This window comes from Miscanthus floridulus, chromosome 7 (assembly GCF_019320115.1).
Source record: "Miscanthus floridulus cultivar M001 chromosome 7, ASM1932011v1, whole genome shotgun sequence".
Lineage (NCBI taxonomy): Eukaryota > Viridiplantae > Streptophyta > Magnoliopsida > Poales > Poaceae > Miscanthus > Miscanthus floridulus.
In genome coordinates, this window is record NC_089586.1 from 107,729,970 (window position 1) to 107,739,973 (window position 10,004).

The 10,004-nt window shown below is 43.1% G+C and overlaps 1 non-coding gene across 1 annotated transcript; it reads left to right on the forward strand.

The window, feature by feature from the left end:
- Positions 1 to 7,582: 7,582 nt before the first annotated feature.
- LOC136468219 (small nucleolar RNA R71) lies at positions 7,583 to 7,689 on the forward strand. The gene has a single exon (XR_010761752.1). It is a non-coding gene; the product is annotated as a small nucleolar RNA R71 (small nucleolar RNA).
- The last annotated feature ends 2,315 nt before the right edge of the window (positions 7,690 to 10,004 follow it).

A 10,004-nucleotide genomic window follows, 5' to 3' on the forward strand; every position in this document is an offset into this window, starting at 1 on the left:
GGGAAAATACTCTAGAAACAACAACCTGCCAGTCTTTGAATTTTGCAAGTAATAAGCTGGATGAGTGGAGCTGCACGCTCACTACGGTTCCTTATTACAATCACAGCTAGCCACAATATATATCCAACAAACAATGCAAACATCCTCCAATGAGAGGTGGATCCTCCAAAGAGAATAAGAAGGAGGTGGTTAGGCAACTGGCCAAGTTGCAACAAAATCTAAAGCTGGCTCCTTTGAGTGCTATGTGGCGAATCCGGGGGCTAAGGAAAACCAGGGTGCAGTCGTGCAGGTTGGTATGGTGATATTTTAACGGCCAGCGGCACCTCGTGGGCTCGTGGGACGTCAAATCCCACGTATTCTATGCATTTTCCATTGGCATTTTAAGTAGTTCAAGTACATGGTCTGTCCAATTTGAAGCCTTATATTAAAAGTTAGCTTCTAGAGCTTAATTGGTTCCTGAATCCTGATTCTGGGGGTGGCCTGGCCCTAAAAAAGTCACAATTAAAGGTACTAAGTGTTGGTATTTCTTAGCATCACTACTAGAATTTGGGTTTTTAGCAATGGCAACAGAAACGCCATAAAGATATTTCTGAACGCATACAAAAATATTCCACAAGCGCACGGATATACCGTCGCAGCATTTTACCCGAAAGTATTCAGGTATCGTTCATTTATATTTTTCCAAAGGAATGCATGTAGTAAAAGTCTCTAGTAGGGACATGGTCAAGACAACATGACTGTATAATAGACCAAAATTCATAACAGGGCCAAGATAAATATTGGATAGTGTGGCACACACACTCAAGCCAATCTCAGGAATAAAGATTAAAGAAAGGATAAAGAATAAAAGAATAAACCTAGTCTGGAGCAGGCTTATCTTATAAAGCTATGCTAAGCAAATAGTCATACAAATACATGAGTTTCTAAGGTTAGAGATTCTAAGTTAAGATAGCTTTGGTCATTATAAATTTACTTCGAACATCGGCTTATACTTGGTCTGCCAAGTACCTCCGGCTTCCAGCTCTACGCCGAACCTAAACGTGGGGGATTAGCAAGACGTTGGTTGTTGATCAGGAGTTGCTACTATGCCGATTACATTTCAAAAGTATCATGTCTATAACACAGTTTTCTTCCTTGATTGGAATAAATTGACATTATATCCACCCTTTATTATCTCGTTACCTGTAGGGCTTTTTAGCCTTCTCCAAGTCTTAGGTGGTTGCAAGATAGAACATGTAACACCTCTGGTGTTACGAGCTTGCTTAGCACCGAGGTTTAGACCTCAGAGGATTTACCAAAACGATTTTCTCGGATTTTAAAATTTAACTTATGTTTAAAAGTGTCATTGTCGCGAATTATATTGAGCAACGGGTTAATTAGTTCCTAGATGTTTTGTTTCTACGAGTTAGTATGACGTATGTACTAGTGAATGAAATGCGTGGTGGTTGAAATTAATTCGGTTTAGGCATATTAAAAATTACAGCAAAAACGCTAAAGGTTAGCAGTTCTAGCTAAGTTATTGTTTTTTTAAGTGTGAAACGATAGTAGACAATGCCATTTTGGCGCTTTATTTCCAACGAAATGGTTAAGCACTACATCTATGTTTTTGCACGATCGATTGTAGTTAGGTGTATACTAGGACACGGTGCAGGTCGGGGTTACGTTAGAGTACGATCTTCACGCGAAATTGATCGAACTTCGCTAGAACGCATTGAACTGTGTCGTTGGCGCTTTGTTCATGAACCGGCATCTGTGGCAAGCGATCTCTGTCGCTCACCTCAACTACCTCACCCCGCTCGCTCTCGGCCGTTCATCCCACCTACTCTCCGAGCTACCGAAGCCACCAGCGCATAGCGCAAATATGCATTCAAGTAGCAAATATGCATGCTTCATTAGCAGCTCATAGTACTAGCAGCGCGGCAGCACGCCATCATAACAAGAGCAAGCCTCAGTTGTTGTCGCCCTCGCTAAGCGCCACCGTCCAACTGCCAGCTTCGTCACGTCATCCCTGCAACACCATGAATGCCTCTATCTGCCTCTACGTGTCTCTGCTCCCTTTTTTCCCACTTCCAGTCGAGCTCTCCTGGAGCTCCAAAGCACCATCGCCCCGCCACCATCTCTCCTCCTTCCCCCTCGTGAGCGTGCGCGAAGCTCCCACGGTCCCACACTAGAGTTGCAGCCCCAGTCCCCGCTCTCTCTCTGCATTTCTCCTATGTCGGGGCGCCGTGCCACGACGCCCGCCCGTCGCCTCTTCCCTTTTCTCCTTGCGAGCGCGTGCATGCCATTCGGCCCCACGCTAGACCTGCTGCTCCTCGGCGCGCACGAGCCACAGCGCCCCATCATCGTTCCCGCGGGCTACCCCTACTGCCAATGCCGCCGTGGGGCTCTGGCTCCATGACCCACCCCAACCGGAGGTCCGCCGGTGACGGCTTCCCCACCGTGCTCTGCCCGCGCGTGATGTCCCTGGCTGCGCGCCATCACCGTGTGTTCCGCGCGGACCTCGCGCGTCTCTTCGTCGTCCCTCGCCGGTCATCGCGAGCGTGCCGGAGCTGCCGACGCTCTCACGCACCGCCCCACCATCTCCGTCGGCCGGCGCACCATCTCCCTTGCCACAGCCGCGCGTGGCCGCCGTGCTATGCCCAGGCTCGGTCCACGCACCTCCTCGCGCCGCTCCATCACCGCTGCCGCATCCGCAGCGTCCCGCCGTGGCCACGCCATCGTCGCCGAGTGGCTGCCCGCGTGAGTGCGTGGCCAGGGTGCCTTGGGCCAGCCCTGGCCATGCCGCCAACACCCACAGGATCGTCAGGCACCCCTGCTGCCCCTGTGCACCGCCTCCATCATTGCCAGCTACCCACCATGCCGAATTGGTCGCTGGCCGGTTTCCTCCACCGCATGCTCTGTTCTGGAGGAGGTAAGGACGTAGAAATGTAAATACAAGGTTTTTCGAGGGGCTAGGTGTGAAAGCTGTGACTCAAATGAATAGTAGAAACGATAGCATACTAAATAGATAGAAACATGGGGACATTTTTGCAAAACCGTCAGCGTACCCTGGGCTTGCCCAGTTGGGCTGGACGGCATTGCACCAGGGCCACCGGCCGCGCACCCTGTCTGGGCCAACCTTGTACCGCTGGGCCGCGCCTAGCCAGTAGGCCGCGCGCATGCCTGTGGGCTGTGCCGCGCTGCCAGGACTACCGCGCGCGCCTGGGCCGTGTGTGCGTGGATTCCCGCCTTGGGCCGTTGGGTCGAATAGGTGGCCGCTGGCCCCTTTAGTTTTCTAAGCAATTGTTAATTTAGTTTCGGAAATAAAATTGTAAAATCAAAATAAATTTGTGTAGATAACCAAAAATTATGAAACCAATTTTGTTAGGCTCCTAAAATCATGATCTATCTATTAGTGTAATTGGTTCATCTAGTTTGAAAAGGTTTCCAGGGTTGTTCTAATTATTTTACAATGTTTAAAATTGTTAAAATGTGAACTTATAGGAATTTTTGTGAGAAAATGGTGATAGTGTTGACTCTCAAAATTTTATAGTAAATTACTATTATTATTAGCTGCTCACTGTAATTTTTGTAGCTCTAGAATAATTAGTTTGTTAGATAGATAGTGATGCCTTATTTCGAATAAAGATTAAATCGATAGAATGGAATAAAGAAACACCTTGAAATTGTATAACTAAAACACTTGTTGGGAAATGATACCTTTCTCGATGATGTTGATATGTAAATTAGTACGTTAGTTGTTAGAACTAGCCCGTTAACTTGAAAGGCGTAAATCGTATTTTACGAGTCACGGTTGCAGTTGATTAATTACGTCTTTGCATTGCATCGCATTGCATATCATAATAGGGACGTCGATGGATCGTGGAGTCATCTGGAGTATCAGAAAAGATGGTGTCTCGCTGATCGTGTCACCAAGATGGAAAGCTAACTTCTGATTAAATCTTACCCAGGCAAGCCCTGGTGCATAACCCATACTTTTCTGCACTTTAAATTATATTTATGCATTAAGTTTTAAGGAGTTGAATGAAACCCACTTGCATATATAAATCTTATTTCTGTGAGTCTTACTAGTATGACAGGATCGTATAGATTGCTGTGCTATAGGACTCCGATAGAAGTCGAGTGATTGTCTATCACTCGCGAGAGATAGGAAATATATTATTATTGTTACTATATTATTATCGTTACTATATTATTATCACCCATGATAAAATGGTGGAAAGAAAAAAAAATGGAGACCGGGCAGAAATATGGTTTGGGTATTAGTGGGTGTAAGAGATTGTGTCCTGCGACCAACGGGGCATAGTTTGGTTACACTTTTTTCCTGTCTGTGTCGGTTAAGGACTAGCCGTTGCAATGGACGCTAGGCAAGTCATAGATTTATTATCCCAAGCACATACTTGGGTATAGGCGTAGGGAAGACTTGTTACTCTCTTGTCATAGGTTTCGGCTCTTTCCGGACCGACTGTCAGGGTGGTTTTTGGGTGGAGGTTCTTGCACCGTACTGAGTCCAGGACTCAGGGGCAGGGGCTTGGAGTCCTAGTTTGGACGGGGATCTGGACTCCATGACAGGAGGGTAGTGGGTTGGTCCTGCTTGTGCCTAGGGTACAAGCGGGGCGTGTGTTTTCGGAGTACCCAGCTGGGCTCATTGATTCACAAATCGCCACCGTGTCGATATGACTTGTCTAAACTCTAGCATCGTAGTAAGAACTAGAAGATGAAAGATAGTGAAAGAAAATCTGATTGCTTACCACCTGCTTGAAAGTAGCATAGGTGCTTATATAGAATGGTTGGTTAATGAACTAATGATGACTGCTAATAAAATTGAATATAAGGACGTACGCTTAGTAATGCTTCCTGCAGATGCAATAAACCCCCAAGCCAGATAGCCTTACATATCCTTGGAGTCTTTTCTTTTCTCTTGTCGGGTAAGTCTTACTGAGTACAATTGAGTACTCAAGATTTTATTTTCCCCTGTTGTAGGTGACAGGTGAATGCTAGAGCTGACCCTTGTGTGTGGATTTCTCCTGGTGGCTTAGAGAGGATTCCTTTACGCTGTGATCATAGTTTTTATTTATAACTCTCACAAAATATTTTTCTAAATAAAAGTTTTATAATCTGTTGTCATAGTTTATGTATCGATGCTTCATCATGTCATGAATAGATATTTATTTTCGCTGTAATTCTGATCACATGTTTATGTTTCGCTGTTAACTTAAATTGTTCATAACTCTGATAACATGATCATATTCCGCTATTATAAACAATAAATATTATACTCTAATGTTCCATGGAAATGGATGTAAGAAATGGTTAATAATGTTGTAAGCTTTATTCTCAAATTTGTGATCCTGATGGAAAAATATGGATTTTTTGGTTCTCCCTTGGGATGTGCTCGACGGAACCGCGTGATTTGGTGTCCTCCCTTGCGTACTTAGTGTCTAATAGAAGACGAGTACTCCTGAGAGGCATTAGATTAGGTGGTTCTGCCACAGAACAGTTCATAGAAATGCTTATCATTCGTCCTTTGATCGACTTTCTTTCCAGAGGTTTTGAAAGTTTTGCAAAATAAAAGTAAGTTCCTCAAATGATTCACTCGATCGCTCAAATGTGTATGCTCCTCACCAAAGGCTTTTTATGTTTGCCTTTCTTTTCATCCTACCAATTAAATGGCTTATGTGGATCTTTGTGTAGGTATAAAAGAAGGCATACTTGCATCATATAATATTGCTAAGTCAAAAATCAGACCTCAAGGAGATGCAAGTCATACACTTTGATCAAGACATGCAAGTGTGTGGAATTTTTATAATCTTCCTAATGCTATATTTGAAAGTATGGATGACTTTTATTTGAAAGTATGGGCTATTTTATTTATTTCTTTTCTTTTCTCTCCTTTTTTTCTTCATGCTCTTTGGCATGCATTTTTTTTCTCTTATGCCTTTTTTTAGCATGGATACTTTTTTCTTTTTCTTTTTTAGCATAGCCCATACTTGCTTTTTGGCATATGAAAACTTTTTTAGAGAGAGGGACTCATGAAAAATATGAATGGAGTTTTTATTTGGTGGATGGAAAAATATATTTTTGCGTAACTCTCAGTGTAAGAGTCAGCAGTTTTATTTGTGGGTGTACATGAATCTTGATCGTAGGTGCATGGCAAGAATCTCAACAAGGGTCACAAACAATTTGACAAAGCTCAATATGATAAAAAGTAGCATATAACTAAGGTTTTGTATTTGTAGAACATGTCACATGGCTTTGGTCGGAAATATAAATCACTGAGCAACTTTTAATTTTTAGCATTTTGAAAAAAAAAATCTGGATGTGAAGTCTTTCTTCAAACAAATTCCTAGCAAATTTCCATTGCACCATATCATACCCCGCAACAACTTAGACTAGATTAAGCATTTACAACCCACAAGTTTCAAGTTTTTAGGATGAGACATTTTTAACCAATAAACTCAAATCTTGGGGAAAGCTAAGTTATAAACTAGGCAGAGTCAAAATATAAGACAGAGCAACTATTCATCATTTCAACAAGGATGAACTACACATTTTTTCTTCATATATGTGGAGTGGAATAACTATCATCGTTATTATTATTGTATTATTTTTTTAATCAAGATTCACCAAACAAATTTTCATCTCTGTCATCATCTCAAAGACTTACCCTCATGAAGTTGATAATTCCTACAAGGGTTAGTCCGTATGATCAACCAAAATCTACACTAGCAGTTTTGATTCAATGATCAAACTAGACACCATGTCTCATTTGATCAAGGTAGGCTAATTAACCTAAGCACCGTGCTTAAATTAAAAGGCCTATAGAAGTATGATCATTATATCTAAACTTTAAACTAAGCACCTGCTTAATTTAAAAAGTGTATAAACAACACTCCCAAACCAAAACATGCCGGCATAGAGAGGGGGAGCATTAAAGGATAAACAAGAATCATCCAATAGTGGTGAAAACATTTAATGGTGAACAATGGAGCCATAAGTTTTTATTTATTTGTTTTTATGCAAGGTAATAGGAAGTGGTGAGAGTGCAAGATACATGTTATCTTGTGGGGGGTCCTCCCCCAAGCTAGCTTAAAGCCTATGGTGTGGGGTTGTATCCCCATGCTTTTTAGCTCTTCCTTCCTGATACGGTGGGTGTGAATGATTCCAACCTGGACCTCCTTGTAGATGAAACCCGTTGTTGTCGTTCAGTGCAGCTTCACGGGTTTCGGGGCAGTTGTTCCTTGAGCGTTCATTTTCACTGTAGACCTCACATATCATATGCAAGTCCATGGCCCTAACGGTGCCGTACATCTCCTCCTTCTCATGGGCACGCACATCAAGCTTTTTCATCAAAAGGTCTATTTTTACGGCAAGCATATCCGTCTCCTTCACAGTATGCATGTGTTGTTCATCTTGGAGCCTCTCATCACTCCACCATTGATTGGACTCCATTTTCTCAATGAGAGTTGTAATTCCGTTGATGGTGAGCGGGATGAAGGCTCCTCTAGCAGCGGCATCAATGTGTCCTCTTGACATGGGGGTTAACCCATTGTAGAAGTTCTGGAGGACTAGCCAATTCTCCATCCCATGGTGCGTGTAGGCAAAGATGTGTTCTTGCAGCCTCTCATACACCTCGGGAATGGATTCTATAGTATTCTGCTAGAAACTTGAAATTCTTCCCCTTAGGGTGTTGGTTTTGCCCATGGGGAAGAATTTCGCGAGGAACACCATGGAGCATTTAGCCCATGTGCTGACAACTTCCTTGTCCTTATAAAACCACTACTTCGCCTTCCCCACGAGGGAGAAGGGAAAGAGACGGAGTATGATGTCTCTGGTATGACATCCTTTATGACGATAATGTTGCACAGCTCGAGGAAGTGTTGAAGATGTGCGTCCGTGTCCTCACTAGGCAAACCATAGAAAGGGTTTGTCTACACCATCATGATTAGGCCGGTTTTCAACTCAAAGTTCGTGTCACCCATGTTGACAGTGGGCCCAGTGGACACGTTGGCAACAGTGGGGACAGAGTACTCATGCAGCATCTTGTCAGCCATGGTGTTCAGTACGGATGGTGCTTGGATGACGGGTTTGGTTGTCGGTGGAGTAGCAGAAGGAGGACCAACACGAGGTCGGGCCTTCTTTTTAGGAATGACTCCGGATTCTTGGTGAAGGTCATCGGCAAGTCGAAACTGTCTTACACTATCCTGTTTTCATCCACAACATGAGAAAACAAGCGCGGTTATCCTATTATGATCAATGGCAACTACACATGCATATTATCATGAACATGTCCTAATAGATTCTTTTAACCAGTGCCTTCCCTGGCAACGGCTCCAGAAATGCTTGTTGGTGTTTCTTAGCGTCACTACTAGAATTTGGGTTTCCTAGCAATGGCACCAGAAATGCCGTGATGATATTTCTGAATGCATACAGAAATATTCTACAAAGCACGGATATATTGTTGTAGCATTTCACCGGAAGTATTCGGGTATTATTCATTTATATTTTCTCAAAGGAAGGTATGGTGTAAAAGTCTCTAATTGGGACATGGTCAAGACAACATAACTATATAGTAGACCAAAGTTCATAATAGGGGTAACCCAAGATAAATGTTGGATAGTGTGACACACACGCTCAAGCCAATCTCAAGGATAAAGATTAAAGGAATGATAAAGAATAAAAGAATAAACCTAGACTGGAGCGGGCTTATCTTATATAGCTATGCTAAGCAGATAGTCATATAGATACATGAGTTTCTAAGGTTAGAGATTCTAAGTTAAGATAGGTTTGGTCATTATAAACTTACTTCGGGCACTGACTTATACTTGGTCTGTCAAGTACCTCCGGCTTCCAGCTATACGCCGAACCCAAACGTGGGGGATTACAAGAGACGGACAGGACTATCATCACCTGCCGTCTACCCCTCAACCTGGGGAATGAAGCAAATGAAGGTAACTTCTAGCTTAGACACCATGTCTACCCTATTAGTTACTACTCTAGTGTCGGCCAGGAACATCCATCTTTATCAGGAGTCCTCTACTAGAGCATCCATCACGAGGACGGATGACGAACCCATAAGTAAACAATGACCAAGACTAACTTAAAGTAGAACTCATCACCTAATTTAGGTCTTGGTCTAAACATGTATGTTGTATGAAAGATTAAGCATAAATTTCATATGCTAAATGAATAACATAAGAACTTTGCTATAATTCTATAACATGACTATATTGATAAGATAAGAACAAGAACATAGAAGAACTCTTCGTATTGATCATATCAAGATTCCTTCTAGATGTCCAAGCTCTTCACAAGAGTCTTGCCTACAAAACTCTTGTGAAGAGATACAAGTGGAGGGAGAGAGGCTCTTGAGTTGTGGTGTGTTGAGAGGGAGCTCTCCCCCTCTCTTTATAATAGCTAGAGGTCAGTTTGGCAGGAGATTAAAAGCATCTAGGCCCCTTTGTTGGGTTTCGGTGATTAATGACAATACAAAATTACTATGACTAACGTGTGTTTTGCAGAGGCAAATAAGTTAGGTCATGGTAATGGAGATCAATTGGGCAATCAAGGTTGTTATGCCCCTATGATGGAAATCGTTTTGGTTTTCAAAGGACGGACGACAAGGTTAAGGATGACTGGTTCTAAGTGTCGATTGGAGTTGGATAGACACTTAGAGTAGTTTAGGACTTTATTTTTCCTTTGGCCATACTATTAAGGGGGGTATGGACGGGTAGCTTGACCTAGGTGAGTCTAGTGAGTTAGGCATGGTGCACACTTGTTAAAGTTAGCACTAGGTAGCTCCTCAATATGCCTAAGATCCATTGGAGCAAACTTCATGCACATATGATCGAGAGTTGGAAGTGAATGGAGGGTCAAATGCTGACCGGACGCTGGCTCCGGTGCGACCGGATGCTGGTCGCAGGGTTCGGTCAGTTCATTTGATCAGGGAAATTGTGTTCGGTGCGACCGGATGCGGGAGAGGTCAAATGACCGGACGCTGATGT